This window comes from Dryobates pubescens, chromosome 4 (genome assembly GCF_014839835.1).
Source record: "Dryobates pubescens isolate bDryPub1 chromosome 4, bDryPub1.pri, whole genome shotgun sequence".
NCBI lineage: Eukaryota > Metazoa > Chordata > Aves > Piciformes > Picidae > Dryobates > Dryobates pubescens.
In genome coordinates, this window is record NC_071615.1 from 47,699,173 (window position 1) to 47,715,993 (window position 16,821).

Below are 16,821 nucleotides of genomic sequence, written 5' to 3' on the forward strand. Positions count from 1 at the left end.
TTTGTCTCTCATGACCAGGGTCTTAGTGATGAGTGGAGCAGCAGCAAATACATTGCAGCTCTGATCTCAGTAGCATCCTTTATCACAGTCCTAGACTGACAATGAATGAAAGCTTTTGTAACAAACATTTCTGCCCACCTTTACAGGTCTTGACTAGATATTTGGTAGCATGGGAAACAGGAACCACAGAAGGTCGTTTGGCAATCAATATGCCTCAAGCAGATCTCAGCACTGACATTACCAAGTTACTGTGCAAATCTGAAGGTGATCTCTTCAGCCACACGAGCACTCTGAACAGCCACCACAGAGAATGCCTGAGATTTGCACAATGTTTAAATGAGAGGAAAGCAAATCAGAACACTGGGGCTTTTTCAATATGCTATTAATCAATTCACTAGCCAGCCTGTATTCAGGTCAGATGAAAGGAATCAATAACACATTTCATTAGGAGGTTATTACTTTTGCGAGAGGACTTGCAGAAGGAATTACAGTCCTCCAAAGGTGCATTCAAAGTGTTCTTCACAGGGCAGACTGTGCTGCTTTATGTGCTGAAGTCACACAAATGAAGGCATCTTTCCTTCCAGTGAGGGGCAAATGCATATCCATGAAGCTGAGCGACCTAATTTTCAGAGGTGCTGGATGCTGCCTTCTTTTGAAGTCTGCAGGTCTTCACCGCCTGTGAAAAGTAGGGCACTTACATAAATGCCTAAATATAGATTTTGGTGCTTGGCTTTAGGCTGCCAGGATGATGGTTTTGGCTGTGATAAATAAAACAGACCTCGTGGGCTGAAAGTATGTTAGTAAACTTGGCTCTAGCTAGACAACCACCGACTGGATTACAGCAGCAAAATAGGCATCTTTGGGGTCCACTCCACAAATGCGAAGTGCCTTGACAAAAGACCCAGCAGGAACAAGAGAGTGGGTTCTGAAACGAAACTCTAGGCATAAACACACAGGCTTTTGGATGATTTCTGTCACCACATTGGCCAGTATACAGATAAAAAATGTCTGGATGGACTAGCAATGGAAATTTTTCTGTCATATTTATGTATATACACACCTCAGAGTGCAATAGTCAATTAAAGATCATAGAATCAACAAGGCTGGAAAACACCTCAGAGATCATTAAGTCCAACCTATTACCTAATACCCAACACCTCAGGACAACTAAACCATGGCATCAAGTGCCACATCCAGTCCTTTTTTGAACACATCCATGGATGGTGACTCCACCACCTCCCTGGGCAGCACATTCCCATGGCCAATTACTCTGTCTGGGAAGAACTTTCTCCTCACCTCCAGCCTAAACCTCCCCTGGCACAGCTTAAGACTGTGTCCTCTTGTTCTGGTGCTGCTTGCCTGGGAGAAGAGACCAACCCCCACCTGGCTGCAACCTCCTTTCAGGTAGTTGTAGAGAGCAAGGAGGTCTCCCCTGAGTCTCCTCTTCTCCAGGCTGAGCAACCCCAGCTCCCTCAGCCTCTCCTCATAGGGCTTGTGTTCCAAACCTCTCCCCAGCTTTGTTGCCCTTCTCTGGACTCGTTCCAGCAAGTCAACCTCCTTCCTAAACTGAGGGGCCCAGAACTGGACACAGGACTCGAGGTGCAGCCTAACCAGTGCAGTGTACAGGGGCAGAATGACCTCCCTGCTCCTGCTGGCCACACTGTTCCTGATGCAGGCCAGGATGCCATTGGCCCTCTTGGCTGCCTGGGCCAAGGTAAATTGTGATGAGAAAGATGTTTCTCATTACCCTTCCTAAGTCCTTTTTCTTTTTTTTTATAACAGGCAAGGACATTCCTCTAGAGAAGTAGAACAGCAGAGCTTTGCAATTTCTGTGTCATGATGGCTCCTTTAAGACTCATGTGTAGCTGTGAATTTATACTTGTAGGCAAGGAAGCTGGAGGCTGGAGAAGCACACCTCTCAGAGAGAGTGGTGTGAAATGGCTTGATCCTGGTGGAAGAGGAGTGGGGGGATTTCTTCCCATCCTCACTATCAGTGCAGACTGGGGGATGAGGTGTTAGGAGGTGGCCCTGTGGAGCAGGATTTGGGGGTGCTGATGGTTGAGTTGAATAGGAAATTTGAGTCTGTCCTGAGTAAAGAGATTTTTGGTGTGAAGAGCAGGAAGCAGAGGGGAGGTTGTGCTTCTGCAGTACTTGATACACATTTAGGTACAAAACTTCAGGTACTGGGTCTCATCAAAAGGTTTCATCACTTTATATGTAATGTAAACACTTGGCATTCTGGCTACAAATGCTCTCATATCTGCTTTGGGTGCTCTGCAGTCAAAGTGGATAATGGGTTGTATGTTAATCCTGAACCCAAAGAAGATCTGATTTCTCTGGAAGCTGGCACAATACCCTTCTGATTTCTGAGTCTTCTAATCCACTCTCCCCAGCCCCTTATCCAGAAAACCCACTAATATTTCCAGTGGGATCTTGGATCCCTCTTTTTCAGCATGACCCTATCCTTATGGATCTGGTGAAAACCCACATGACTGCCCCAAGCAGATTTCTGCTGAGTCCTTCTGAGTTGATTTGGCTGTTAGTCATCTTGCTGATTGTGGCCCAATATACATTACACCTCGAATCCTTTCTTCTCATTCTGCCTCATCTATTCTTCTTGACTACTTGAGAAAACAAAACTTTGTGAAGGGAAAGGAATATTTCCTTTTTTTAAGGTGATCTGTCAGTTTTGAGTTACCAGCTAATAGCATTTTTAATTGCCACTGATTGGAGAAATAAATCTTTCTCCTCAAACCATCAAGTTTGCTGAGATTGATGGGCTGAAAACATCATTTATTTAAATTCTTGAGGTTCTCTCAGTTGGTATAACCCATTCCCCATTCCTTCTCTTTAAGACATAAGTAACTTCTCTGGCTTTAGGGAAGCTGATGGTGAGAAGCTGGACATGAACAGGCAGTGTGAGCTTGCAGCACAGAAGGCAAATCACAGCCTGGGCTGCATCAGAAGATGCATTGCCAGCGGATCCAGAGAGGTGATTTGGAGACCTCAACACAGGAAGGACGTGGACCTGATGGAGAGGCTCCAGAGGAGGGCCATGAGAACCATCAGGGGTTGGAGCAGCTCTGCTACAAGGACAGGCTGAGGGAGCTGGGGGTGTTCAGCCTGGAGAAGAGGAGGCTACAGGGAGACCTAATAGCAGCCTGCCAGTACCTGAAGGGGGCTACAGGAAGGATGGAGAGAGACTGTTTGCAAAGGCCTGCAGGGACAGGACAAGGGGCAATGGCTTCAAACTAGAGAAGAGCAGATATAGAATGGGGTTGGCAAGAAGTTCTTTACTCTGAGGGTGGTGGAACACTGGAACAGGTTGCCCAGGGAGGTGGTTGAGTCTCCTTCCCTGGAGATATTCAAGGTGAGGCTGGATGAGGCCCTGGGCAGCCTGATCTAGTTGGGGATGCCCCTGCTGACTGCAGGGAGGCCAGGCTGGATGAGTTTTGGTGTCCCTTCTGGCCTGGATCAATCTGTGATTCTATGACTTGCAATGGGAAGTGCATGTTGGTTAGGTAGCATGACCAAACTATGAGGAATTGGGGATCTGTCTATTAGTTCTGGGTCACAGTCCTAGCTGTGCTTGTGTCTTGGTACATGACAAATAGAAAGCAATTCCAGCTTGGTAAAGTCAAACTGCTTTACCTTGCTTGACCAGAAGGGCAGAAACCTGAAGGTTTTTATCAGGGTTGAGTTGAATCATAGAATCATTCAGGTTGGAAAAGACCCTCAGGATCACCAAGTCCATCCATTCACCCTATTCTATGAGGTTCACCTCTAAATCATATCCCCAAGCACCACATCCAAACTACCTTTAAACACATCCAGCCTTGGGGACTCCACCACTTCCCTGGCCAGCACATTCTAGTGCCTGACCACTCTTGCCATGACAAAATGTTTCCTAATGTCCACTCTAAACCTACCCTGTTGAGCTTGAGGCCATTCCCTCTTGTTCTATCACTAATCACCTGTGAGAAGAGACCAGCACCAGCCTCTCTACAACATCCTCTCAGGTAGTTGTAGACAGCAGTGAGGTCTCCCTCAGCCTCCTCTGTTTCACACTAACCAGCCCCACTTCCTTCAGTTGCTCTTCATCACATTTATTCTCCAGGCCCTTCACAGCTTCCTTGCCCTCCTCTGCCCTGGCTCCAGCACCTCCACATCTCTCTTGGATTGAGCTGCCCAAAACTGGACACAAATCTCAAGGTGTAGCCTCCCCAGAGCAGAGTCCCAGGGGACAATCCCCTCCCTGCTCCTGCTGGACACAGCATTGCTGATCCCAGCCAGGATTCCATTGGCTTTCTTGGCCACCTGGGCACACTGCTGGCTCCCATTCAGCTGCTTGTCCCTTAGCATGCCCAGGTGCCCACCAGGTCCCTTTCTGCCAGCAGCTTTCCAGCCACACTGCCCCAAGCCTGGAGTGTTGCTTGTGATTGGCATGTCCCAAGTGCAGGACCTGGCACTTGGCCTTGTTGAAACTCATACCCTATTCAGATCAGCTCTGGATCCAGTAGCTGACACATAGCAGAGAGCTCCTGGCATGCAGGCTGCAGGCTGGTTTTGACATTTCTGTGACTTGGCCAGGCTTTATGGCCACAGCATCTTTTTGCAAGAAAGGCAATTCTTCTACAGGTAGAGGATCTTCTCCTTCCAACACACAAACCCCCCTCCTCCAGACAACAGACCTCTCCATGCCGCTTCTGCACTGAGTCAGCTTTGTAGTGGAAGCAGGCTCCAGGTTCTCAGAAGCTGGCCCTCGATACGAGAGCTGCTGCTGCCTCTGCCTTCTGCTGAGCAGGAGGACACCAAGAAAGTTGCCAATTTATGAGAAACTTCTTTTTGTGAAAGGCTGCCAATTTCTCAGCTGCTCTTGTAGGAAAATACAATTGACCCATCTGAGAGCACTCATGCACACTACAGGTTGTGTACAAGTTCGTACCATTGCTCCCTACAACTCCCTGAAGGGAGGCTGTAGCCAGGTGGGGGTTGGTCTCTTCTCCCAGGCAACCAGCACCACAACAAGGGGACACTGTCTCAAGCTGCGCCAGGCTGGAGGTGAGGAAGAGAGCAAGAGAGATTGGCCATTGGGATGTGCTGCCCAGGGAGGTGGTGGAGTCCCCATCCCTGGAGGTGTTTATAAAGAGCCTGGCTGAGGCACTTGGTGCTGTGGCTTGGCTGATCAGATGTTGTTGGGTGATGGGTTGGACTTGATAATCTCGAAGCTCTTTTCCAACCAGGTTAATTCTGTATTCTGTATTCTGTAGATGGTTTGCCTTTTTAATTTTTTTTTAATACCTGGACTATTCAGACCCCACTTTTCCTCCTTGTGGTGGATATTCTTGCAGAAAATCTCTATCAGCACGTTGGCCACAATGACCTGCAGTGGATCTGCTTTTACGAGCTTTGATCTGTGTTCATTTCCTACAATTATTGTGCAACTCTCCATGCAAGACACCATTTTTGATTACCTTCCCCTTACTGGTTCACTGAGCAGGATGATAGGAAATTGCACATCAGACAAGTCATTCAAGGTCTAACTGCCTGCCTGTCTCTTAATCAAGATTCAGCCTCCTTATAGATTTATAATTTAAAAGCAGGCACTAAAAGTATTTCCACTCTGTTTCCAGTTGCAAGATTGCTGAACCAGCAAATCCAACGGGCTGAGAAAGTCTGATCACATTCCTTCAAGTAATGTGACATTCCAGCTGGGTAGTGAATGGATGTACATCATGTTGAATCAGCCACCATAGCTTTCAGAGAGCGTAGTGACTTCCAGGGAGAGATATTTCCCTTGCAGTTGCTGTTACTGTCAAGCTCCTTTAGATGGTGGATTCTGAAACAAAACTGGTCTAGAATAGAATAGAATAGAATAGAATAGAATAGAATAGAATAGACCAGACCAGATTGGAAGAGACCTTCAAGATCATCATGTCCAACCAACACCCCCTAATCAACTAAACCATGGCACCAAGCACCCCATCAAGTCTGCTCCTGAACACCTCCAATGATGGTGACTCCACCACCTCTCCAGGCAGCCCATTCCAATGGGCAATCACTCTCTTTGTGTAGAACTTCCTCCTAACCTCCAGCCTAAACCTCCCCTGGCACAGCCTGAGACTGTGTCCTCTTGTTCTGGTGCTGGTTGCCTGGGAGAAGAGACCAACCTCTGCCTGTCTACAACCTCCCTTAAGGTAGTTGTAGAGAGCAATAAGGTCACCCCTGAGTCTCTCTCTCTCCTGCTTTGTGTCACCCAGGAGTTAGACTCACAAAGAATGAAATTTCACCACATTTTACATCTTTTTTCAGTAGAAAATAATGAATTTGTAATTGTTGTCCCTTGGTGGATGTGGAAGTTGTAGGCTGCTTCCTAGGAAAATTCTCCATAGACTGAGTAGAAAAGTGGCAAAATGTAAATAAATTTCCATTGGATCCAAAAGCAACATAATGATAAGGGCTAAAGAGGAAGGCTCAGGGGAGACCTCATTGCTGTCTACAACTGTCTGAAGGGAGGTTGTGGCCAGGTTCAGGTCGGTCTGTTCTCCCAGGCAACCAGCACCAGAACAAGAGGACACAGTCTCAAGTTGGGCCAGCAGAGGTTCAGGCTGGATATTAGGAAGAAGTTCTTCTCAGAGAGAGTGATTTGCCCTTGGAATGTGCTGCCCAGGGAGGTGGTGGAGTCACAGTCCCTGGGGATCTTCAAGAAAAGCCTGGATGAGGCACTTAGTGGTCTAGTTGATTGAATGGGGCTGGGTGATAGGTTGGACTGGATGATGTTGGAGGTCTCTTCCAACCTGGCTGATCCTATGATTCTTTGATTCTATTCCCACTGCTCTGATAACTAACATAAGGTTAGTTATACAAACTAACTTGTCCTCTTTTTGGCTTCTCTGCTGTAGCTGATGCCAGCAGGTTGCTTTTGCTTGGCTATTGCTGACCTTGGCTATGTTCTTTGTTGTGGCTGAGTACCACCAAGCTACTCTGCTCTTCTCTCTCTTTTACCTTGTACAGGGGGGAAGGGAATGGAAAAGGGGAAGCTGTTGGTAACCCCCTGGTTTTGTCCAGGGCGGTTCTTGTGTTGTCCATAAACTGTAAATACTTCTAAATGGTGTCTATTTTGTACATATTCATTGCATCTCATGTTTCTAGATTGTAATGTCCCTGTAAATAGAGCTTCATTTGCTTTCATCTGAGCTGGGCTGGCAGTTTTATTCTGGGGGTAATTTCAACCCACCACAGTGGAGGATCACAGCAGCAGCAGCAGGCTGTTGTTGTGTGGCTTTTAGGCAGTGGCAACGTGGCCACCTTCATCAAGCTGCCAGTGTGCACGGGGTTTGCAGGGCAGTGGGCTGGGAGGAGGAGGTGGCTTACAGAGTCCCTGGGCACATTTTGTAAAACATATGCTAACCCTGTGTCTCTGAACCTTCACAAGTGCAAAATTCACTTGCTTAAAAATACAGTTCCTAAAATACATTCTGAGACTCCCTGAACATAGAGACAAGGAGATGCAGGCAGCCTGTGAGGGAGGTTGCCCAGGTGAGCCTCACCTTGAATATCTCCAGGGAAGGAGCCTCAACCACCTCCATGGGCAACTGTTCCAGTGTTCCCACAGCCTCTTAGAGAAGAACTTGTTCCTAACATCCAATCTAAATCTGCTCTTCTCTAGTTTGAAGACACTGCCCCTCATCTTTTCACTGCAGACCCTTGCAAACAGCAAGGCTCATCTTCCACCTCAAGTTCTGTGGCAGAAAGTGACTCCCTAATATACAAAGCCACCCCTCCTCCTCTTCTCCCTCTCCTACCCCTCCTAAAGAGCCTGTAACCCCCCAGTGCAGCACTCCAATCATGCCTGTTGTCCCACCAAGTTTCTGAGATGGCGACTATATCATAGCCTAACCTACCCCAGGATAGCACTGGCCTTCTTGGCCACAAGAGCACATTGCTGGCTCATGGTCCACCTCCCATCCACCAGGACCCCTAGGTCCTTTTCCTCTTCACTGATCTCCAGCAGGTCAATCCCAAACCTATACTGATACCTGGGGTTGCTCTTTCCCAGGTGCCAGGCTCTGCACTTGCCCCTGCTGAATTTCCTTCCATTTCTCCCTGCTCAGCTTAATTAAATTTCCCTCTGCTTGTGCCAGGGTTGCATTGAATAGATAGGATATAACATTCCATCTCTTAGTGTAGTAAAAATAATGGGGGTTATATATATATATATAAAATTTATGAAGTATTTGGTTAAAAGAACAAGATTCTGCAGAAGAAATGGTGTCCCTCCTGCCCGGATGCCTCAGTCTGCTCCATCACAGGATATTAACAGGAAGGCAATTATGCAGACCACTGTGGGACCCTCTTGACTGAAAGGTGAGAAATGAGCTCTGGCAACTTTTTCCTTCCTTCCCTTGAGAAGGAAAAGCTCATCACTGCTTTTACAGCTGTTGCCAGGTTTTAGTCCAGCTATTACAAACAGAATTTTCTTCTTCAAGGATTGTTTGAGAAGGAATTAGTTTGACCACCCTGCTGTGATTTAAGCACTAGTAAGGAAATAGTTTTCACTGTCAGTCCCTTTGAGAAGGTAAATAAAGAAGAGACTTTGTCAGCCTGTGCCATCCTGCTGTTTCTGGCATTTCATCAGGGTTGGGGTTATTTGGGGAGCTTGAATAAGGATTGCTGTATGACAACTATAGGATTTGAGAGATGAATGTGATCTTACAGCTTTCTCAGCAGCTTCTGTGCTCTGCTGCCTTTTGTGGATGTGATATTAATGCCAGTAAAGAGGGGGGAAAAGTAGTAATTTTTAAGTAGCTGTTTGGGCTTTGTTTACCTTTGTGTATTTTAACTTACCCACAAAGCACTTTCCTTCTTCCCCTGGATCTCCATGCAAGGGATAGAAAGAGAGTTGCAGTAGGCTAGAGAGATTCCCTGTACATTTTCTGAAGGAGGTGGAGGGGAAGCAGTCTTTGAAAGATCAATCTTTCTGGGTTATCATGAATTTTAATAGCCCATTATAGCCTCCAGATGGCAAAACCTCCCACCCTCCCACCAAAAAAAGCCCTCAAAGCTACAAACAAAAACCACAAACCCAAACCAACACAAAAACCCAAGGCAAACCCAACAAAAAACCCAAAACAACAACAGCAAAAAACCCCAAACCCCCAAACCACACAAAATAATCTCCAACACTCCTCAAAACCAAACCAACCTCAAACATACCTGGAAAACTGTCAATGTTTTTTGTAGGTGTTCCTTCAAGGGTTTTGAAGCAAACAAATTTGCCCCAAGCAACGCTGCAGGCTTGGGGCAGTGTGGCTGGAAAGCTGCTGGCAGAAAGGGACCTGGGGGTTCTCATGGGCAAGCAGCTGAATAGGAGGCAGAAGTGTGCCCAGGTGGCCAAGAAAGCCAAAGGCATCCTGGCTGGGATGAGAAATGCTGTGTCCAGCAGGAGCAGGGAGGGGATTGTCCCCTGGGACTCAGCTTTGGTGAGGCCACACCTCGAGAATTGGGCAGCTCAATCCAAGAGAGATGTGGAGGTGCTGGAGCCAGGGCAGAGGAGGGCAAGGAAGCTGTGAAGGGCCTGGAGAATAAATCTGATGAAGAGAGACTGAAGGAGCTGGGGATGGTTAGTGTGAAAAAGAGGAGGCTAAGGGGAGACCTTCTGGCTCTCTACAACTACCTGAAATGAGGCTGTGGAGAGGCTGCTGCTGGTCTCTTCTCACAGGTAATTAGTGATAGAACAAGAGGGAATGGCCTCAAGCTGCAACAGGGTAGGTTTAGAGTGGACATTAGGAAACATTTTGTCATGGCAAGAGTGGTCAGGCATTGGAATGTGCTGCCCAGGGAGGTGGTGGAGTCCCCAAGGCTGGATGTGTTTAAAGGTGGTTTGGATGTGGTGCTTGGGGCTATGGTTTAGGGGTGACCCTTGTAGAGGAGGGTTCTGGGTTGGACTTGGGGATCCTGAGGGTCTTTTCCAACCTGAATATTTCTGTGATTCTATGAGAGTAGTCATCATTTACTTGGGTTAGGTTTTCAGGGGGTGGTGTGCTGACAGTTGAATACTCCATGAAAAAAATATTTCCTTTTACAAAAGTCTTCCTATTCAGGGAAGCACAGAAGAGCTTAAAGCACTTCAAAGGGTGATGAGGTTGATAAATCATGTGATTGGAGTTACCTACCTTTTTTCATTGTAACCCAAAGCTAGATGCAAAATACTTTTAGGACTCTCTGCAATGTTCTTAAATCCGTAAGGAAACCTTGTTCACAGGAGCTCAGATTTGAAGTAAGTTCTTTCACAACTGCTTCAAAAGCAAAAACATGTGCAAAGGTCTTACCTTATTCAAATGAATGTGAACACAGCAATACAAAGTATTGGACTTTCATAACCATTATCTATTGCTTTACTTTATATATATATATATATATATATATAACATGGAGAATTTATTTCATCCTCTCCTCACCAAACAATTTTTCTTCTATAGCATAATTTGTCACTTTGCTGTCTCTACCCCACCCAGTCATGGGGAGCATGGAAAACCTATGATCATAGAACCATAGAACTGTCAGGGTTAGAAGGGACCACAAGGATCAGCTACTTCCAACCCCGCTGCCATGGGCAGGGACACCTCACACTACAGCAGGTTGCTCACAGCCACATCCAGCCTGGCTTTAAAACCTCCAGAGATGAGGCTTCCACCACCTCCCTGGGCAACCTGTTCCAGTGTCTCACCACCCTCATGGGGAAGAACTTCCTCCTAACATCCAGTCTGAATCTACCCATTTCTAGCTTTGTTCTATTTCCCCCAGTTCTGTTACTCCCTAACATCCTAAAAAGTCCCTCCCCAGCTTTCTTGTAGCCCCCTTCTGATACTGGAAGGCCACAAGAAGGTCTCCTCAGAGCCTTCTCTTCTCCAGACTGAACAGCCCCAACTCCCTCAGTCTGTATTCATAGCAGAGCAGCTCCAGCCCTCTGCTCATCCTCGTGGCCCTCCTCTAGACAAGTTCCAGCACCTCCAGATCCTTCCTGTAACAGGGGCTCCAAAACTGGATGCAGTACTCCAGGTGGGGTCTCACCAGAGCAGTCAAGGGGGAGAATCACCTCTCTTGACCTGCTGGCCACACTTCTCTTGATGCAGCCCAGGATCTGTTTGGCTTTCAGGGCTGCAAGTGCACATTGAGAGCTCATGGTGAGCTTCCCATACATCAGCACCCCCAAGTCCTTTTCTTGGGGGTCCCATACAGCTCTAGTGGACACAGGCTGGAGGAGAGTTTCAAACATTAAATCCTTTTTGTGGGAGAGAAGAGGCAGAATAAAGCAGAGTAACTCTTCCCAAGTGCTTGCTCTGAAATAGTTCCTTGCTTAAAAACTGTAATGGCAGCAGAACAGCAGGGTACAGCTGTTATATTTCATCTCTATTGGCCAGAGTTCTCATGCAAGATTGTGTAAAACAGTAAGCATTAGAGAGAGTAGTCAGAATCCTCTCTCTTTAAGGCTCAAAATACTATTCTGGAGCAGTGGTTAATGGGTAATCTGTGCTGGATGTTTATCAAAGATGTTTCCCTGAAACCACAAGAGGCCAGATAAAAGCTGTAGGTGAGCATCAGAAATATAAAAGAAAACAAACATTCCCTCACTAGCTGTTTTTATACTCTTGTCTTCTCAGGGTATTCCTCGAGCACTGGTTTTCTATTTCCTTGAAAGTCTCTCAAAGTCTCTCAAAGTCTCATATTCTAGGAAGCTCCTTGAATGGTCACAGGCCATCTAGTGTGCTGTAGAGGCAGAGATGGGCACATTTGTCTTGCACAGCTAATTCTTACTAGCTAGCAGCAAAAGAGCTTCAGTAAGACCTGGACAGACTGGAGAGCTGGGTAAAGAGGAACCTAATGAGGTTCAACAAGGAGTCCTTCATCTGGGAACTGCAGCAGTACAGGCTGGGAGATGATCTGCTGGAGAGCAGCCCTGGGGAGAAGGACCTGGGAGTGCTGGTGGACAAGAAGTTTGGTATGGGACAGCAATGTGCCCTGGTGGCCAAGAAGGCCAATGGGATCCTGGGGTGCATTCAGAGGAGTGTGTCTAGCAGGAGGGACAGGGATCTGCTGGAGAGAGTACAATGGAGGGCTACAAGGATGCTGAGGGGACTGGAGCACTGATGAGGAAAGGCTGAGAGCCCTGGGGCTGTTTTTCTGGAGAAAAGAAGACTGAGAGGGGATTTAATGAATGTCTATCAATATCTGGGGGCTGGGGGTCAAGGGGGAGGGGACAGGCTCTGCTGTACCCCGGGACAGGACAAGGGGCAATGGATAGAAACTCCAGCACAGGAGGTTCCACCTCAACGTGAGGAGGAACTTCCTCACTGTGAGGGTCACAGAACACTGGAAGAGGCTGCCCAGAGCGATTGTGGAGTCTCCTTCTCTGGAGGCTTTCCAGACCCATCTGGATGCATTCCTGTGTGACCTGTGCTAGATTCCATGGTCCTGCTCTGACAGAGGGGTTGGACTCAATCATCTCTGGAGGTCTCTTCCAACCCCCAACATCCTGTGAGCCTGTGAACTCTCCATAGGTTTAGCATTCTGGATGTCAGCCTCCACATGGGGTAACTCTTCAGTAATGTATTAGTCTGCTTGGGCTGCTTAGCAGCCATCAACACAGTGCTTCACTCTGAATTATATCATCTTGGCCAGACCTTGGATTCCAGACCATATTTTCAAAGGCAGTTGGAGCTTGAGCTGTCAGAGTCTCTATTTTCTGGCTGTTGAATAATAGTTTCATGTTTTCTGAGCAGAACAGCAATTAGTGATAATTTTATTGTAAGTGTTAAATGGAGTGAAGTTTTCTTTGTACAACTCCTTGACAGCTCTTTCTGACCTATGAGGTACAGAGAGAATGATTGAAGTGGCCTGGAAAATAATAATAGTAATAATAATAAAATCCTTTAAATGCTTACTGTACAACTTTTCAAGCACTGTAATTCAAGTACAGTTCAGAAGTGCAGTATTTCCATTTGCTAAGCAAGTTCTAACCTGCAGTTCTGAATGTGCCATTATCCGCTCCATTCCCTCCCCCTCGCCCCCTCCCCACTGTGGTCTGTAGATGGAGTTTTGGGAAGAAAGCACAAAGTTATGTAACACAGAAGGTGAAAGTGACAGTTGGACTGTGATAAGAAATTAAGCAGAGGGCATATGTTAGTGCAAGTAACAGGAGGTGAGTCTGCTTGTGGAAAGACTGAACTGCCAAACAGAAGAGAGTCTGAGAGCCCCGGGGCTGTTTGATCTGCAGAAGAGAAGGCTGAGAGGGAATCTGAACAATGTCTATCAATAGCTGAGGGGTGGGTGTCAAGTGGAGGGGGCCAAGCTCTTCTCAGTGGTGCACAGTAATAAGCCAAGGAACACCAGGTACAAGCTGGAACAGAGAAGATTTCAGCTCAACATGAGGAGAAACTTCTTTACAGTGAGGGTGACAGAGGCCTGGAGCAGGCTGCCCAGAGAGGTTGTGGAGTCTCCTTCTCTGGACACATTCCAAACCCACCTGGATGCATTCCTGTGCAGACTACCCTGGGTGATGCTGCTCTTGACAGCTTCTCAGGGGAGGGATTCAAGCTGTGCAGTATCACCCTTAGAGTGAAAAGGGTCATCCTACCATCCACCATCAAGCTGCTGACTGGATGAGGCACTTGATGCCATGGTTTAGTTGATCAGATGGTGCTGGGTGATAGGTTGGACTTGATGATCTCTAAGGTCTTTTCCTACCTGGTTAATTCTGTATTCTGTATTCTTTATTCAGGTAATGGCTGTGAACAGCCTTCACAAGAGGAAGTGGGGAAGGAGGTGCTGATCTCTTCCTGATATCATGGGATCACAGAGTGATAGATGCATGATTTTAATCATAGTGATGTCCAAATATAACCAATTTTCTAAATGAAATAACCTAAGAAAAGAAGTTTCCAGGAATTTGGACCAAAGTTCTGAAGCAGGGAAGACCTAAACTAAACGTTTCACTGAACTTACCTCATTAAGCTTTTGCCTAAATTTTAGCCATGATTCCTCTCCACTTAAAACTTCAGATGTAGCCCTAAAAGAGATAAAATATTGCTCAGGATCTGACAAATATTTAATCTTGGCATGCTTTGTGTTTAAATCAGATGTAAAATTCTCAGCCTCTGTCTGGGAAACCTTCTTATCTCTAGAATCACAGAATCACAGAATTTCAGGGGTTGGAAGGGACCTCGAAACCTCATCCAGTTCAACTCCCCTAGAGCAGGATCACCTAGAGCAGATCACACAGGAACACATCCAGGAGAGTTTTGAATATCTCCAGAGAGGGAGAACTCCACAACCCCCCTGGGCAGCCTGTGCCAGGGCTCTGTCACCCTCACAGGGAAAAATTTTTTCCTCCTGTTCCCATGGAACTTCCTCTGCCTCAGCTTCCCCCACTGCCCCTTGTGCTGGCATTGGGCATCCCCCAGCAGAGCCTGGCTCCAGCCTCTGGGCACTCACCCTGCACATATTTGTAAACACTGATGAGGTCACCTCTCAGTCTCTTTTTCTCTAAGCTAAAGAGCCTCAGCTCCCTCAGTCTCTCCTCATATGGAAGATGTTCCATTCCCTTAACCATCCTCGTGGCTCTGTGCTGGACTCTTTCAAGCAGCTCACTGTCTTTCTTGAACTGAGGGGCCCAGAACTGGACACAATATTCCAGATGTGGCCTCACCAGTGCAGAGTAGAGGGGGAGGAGAACCTCTCTACCTACTGGTCACACCCCTTCTAGTCCACCCCAGAATGGCACTGGCCTTCTTGCCACAAGAGCACTTTGCTGGCTCATGGTCATCCTTCCACCCACCAGGACCCCCAGGTCCCTTTCCCCTTCACTCCAGCAGGTCTGTCCCCAGCCTGTACTGGTGCATGGAGTTGTTCCTTCCCAGGAGCAAGACTCTACACTTGCCCTTGCTGAACTTCATCTAATTTCTCCCTGCCCAGCGCTCAGCCTGTCCAAGTCTCACTGAATGGCAACAGAACCTTCTGGTGTGTCAGCCACTCCACGTCTGTCAGGTGTAAATGTAACTGATCTCAAAAGAGCAAGGCTTCAAGAACTGTTTGTGGAAAGGTTTAGTGCAGGTATTTCAGCAGATACATTGCCTTGTTCCTGGCCTGCATAATGCAAGCTGACTGAAAAGTGATCGTTGATGCTTTCTCCTCAGCTGCATTGTTTCTACTTTTGGCATTTACATGGTTTGCCTGCCTCAAAATATTGAGCTGCAGATTTTACAAGCACACACGATTCTCAGCGAGGAAATCTTCACCAATATCTGCAAGAGAGGACTTTCTGACTGAGATATAATCCTGTGCTATTGAAAAAGAGAATTTAAACCTTACCCCTTCCTCAGACATTTTGGTTTGCTGTGTTTCCAGGGCTTTGGCCTTTCTCTTCACCTTTGTGTAAACAAACACCACAACAATCCATTTTTTTGGGGGGTGTGTGTAGCCTGTGAGGACTTCAGATGCTGAAGAAATGCCAGTAAAATATGTATGCATTTTGCAATCAGCTTTCAGGGCTGCAAACTCCCAGCAGAAGTACTTCTGCACCTCTCTAGCCGAGGAGGTTAGCAGATATGTCAGAACATACCTGACCAGTCAGATGCCTGTTGAATACTAACGAGCAACCCAGAAATTCAAACGTTTCACACTCCTCCTTGCTGCTTATTATTATTGAAGAGTGGAAGGGTTAGCATTGTAAACAACACTTCACTAGGTGCTCTGCCACAGCAAACAACGAGGAGAGGGCAGAAGAGGTGTGAAATGGGAGCTAAATTCAGTGAACAAGTATCTTGCTATGCATTACTAGCCCCCTTCTACAAAACAGCCTCCTGTCATGATCCTGTGGAGTTACCTCTTGGCAATTCCTGCTCTGTGGTGTGGGTGTGCTGCCTCACAGGGAACTGATGCAATTTGTGCAGTTGTTGTCCCCAGCATGTGTATTGCTGCAGGAGCAACTCTGTTGTGACCTCTAAGTTCTGGAACACAAGCCCTATGAGGAGAGACTAAGGGAGCTGGGGTTGCTTAGCCTGGAGAAGAGGAGGCTCAGGGGAGACCTTATTGCTCTCTCCAACTCCCTGAAAGGAGGTTGTAGCCAGGTGGGAGTTGGTCTCCTCTCCCAGGCAACCAGCACCAGAACAAGAGGACACAGTCTCAGGCAGCACCAGGGGAAGTTGAGGCTGATGTTAGGAAGAAATTCTACACAGAGATAGTGATTGCCCATTGGAATGTGCTGTCTGGGGAGGTGGTGGAGTCACCATCACTGGAGGTGTTCAGGAGGAGACTTGATGGGGTGCTTGGTTGCATGGTTTAGTTGGTTAGGTGGTGTTGGATGATAGGTTGGACACGATGATCTCAAAGATCTCTTCCAACCCGGTCTGGTCTATCCTATCCTATCCTATCCTATCCTATCCTATCCTATCCTATCCTATCCTATCCTATCCTATCCTATCCTATCCTATCCTATCCTATCCTATCCTATCCTATCCTATCCTATCCTATCCTATCCTATCCTACCCTATCCTATTCTATTCTATCCTATTCTATCCTATTCTATTCCCTTACTACTGCCTAATTAGGTGATATGATTTTATGAAATCACAGGTGCCCATTGGGGACCAGACTGCAATTACCAGAGATGCTTTATTTGGAGCCTGCTTTGAATCCAGGTCTCTCGAAGCAGGAAGCCAGCAATGGTGTTAACCCATATCATTAAATTGGACATGTCTCCCTCCCCTCACCCCCCTTGAAGTTTATATTTATCTGTAGAGGCTTTGGAGAGAAGTAACCTCT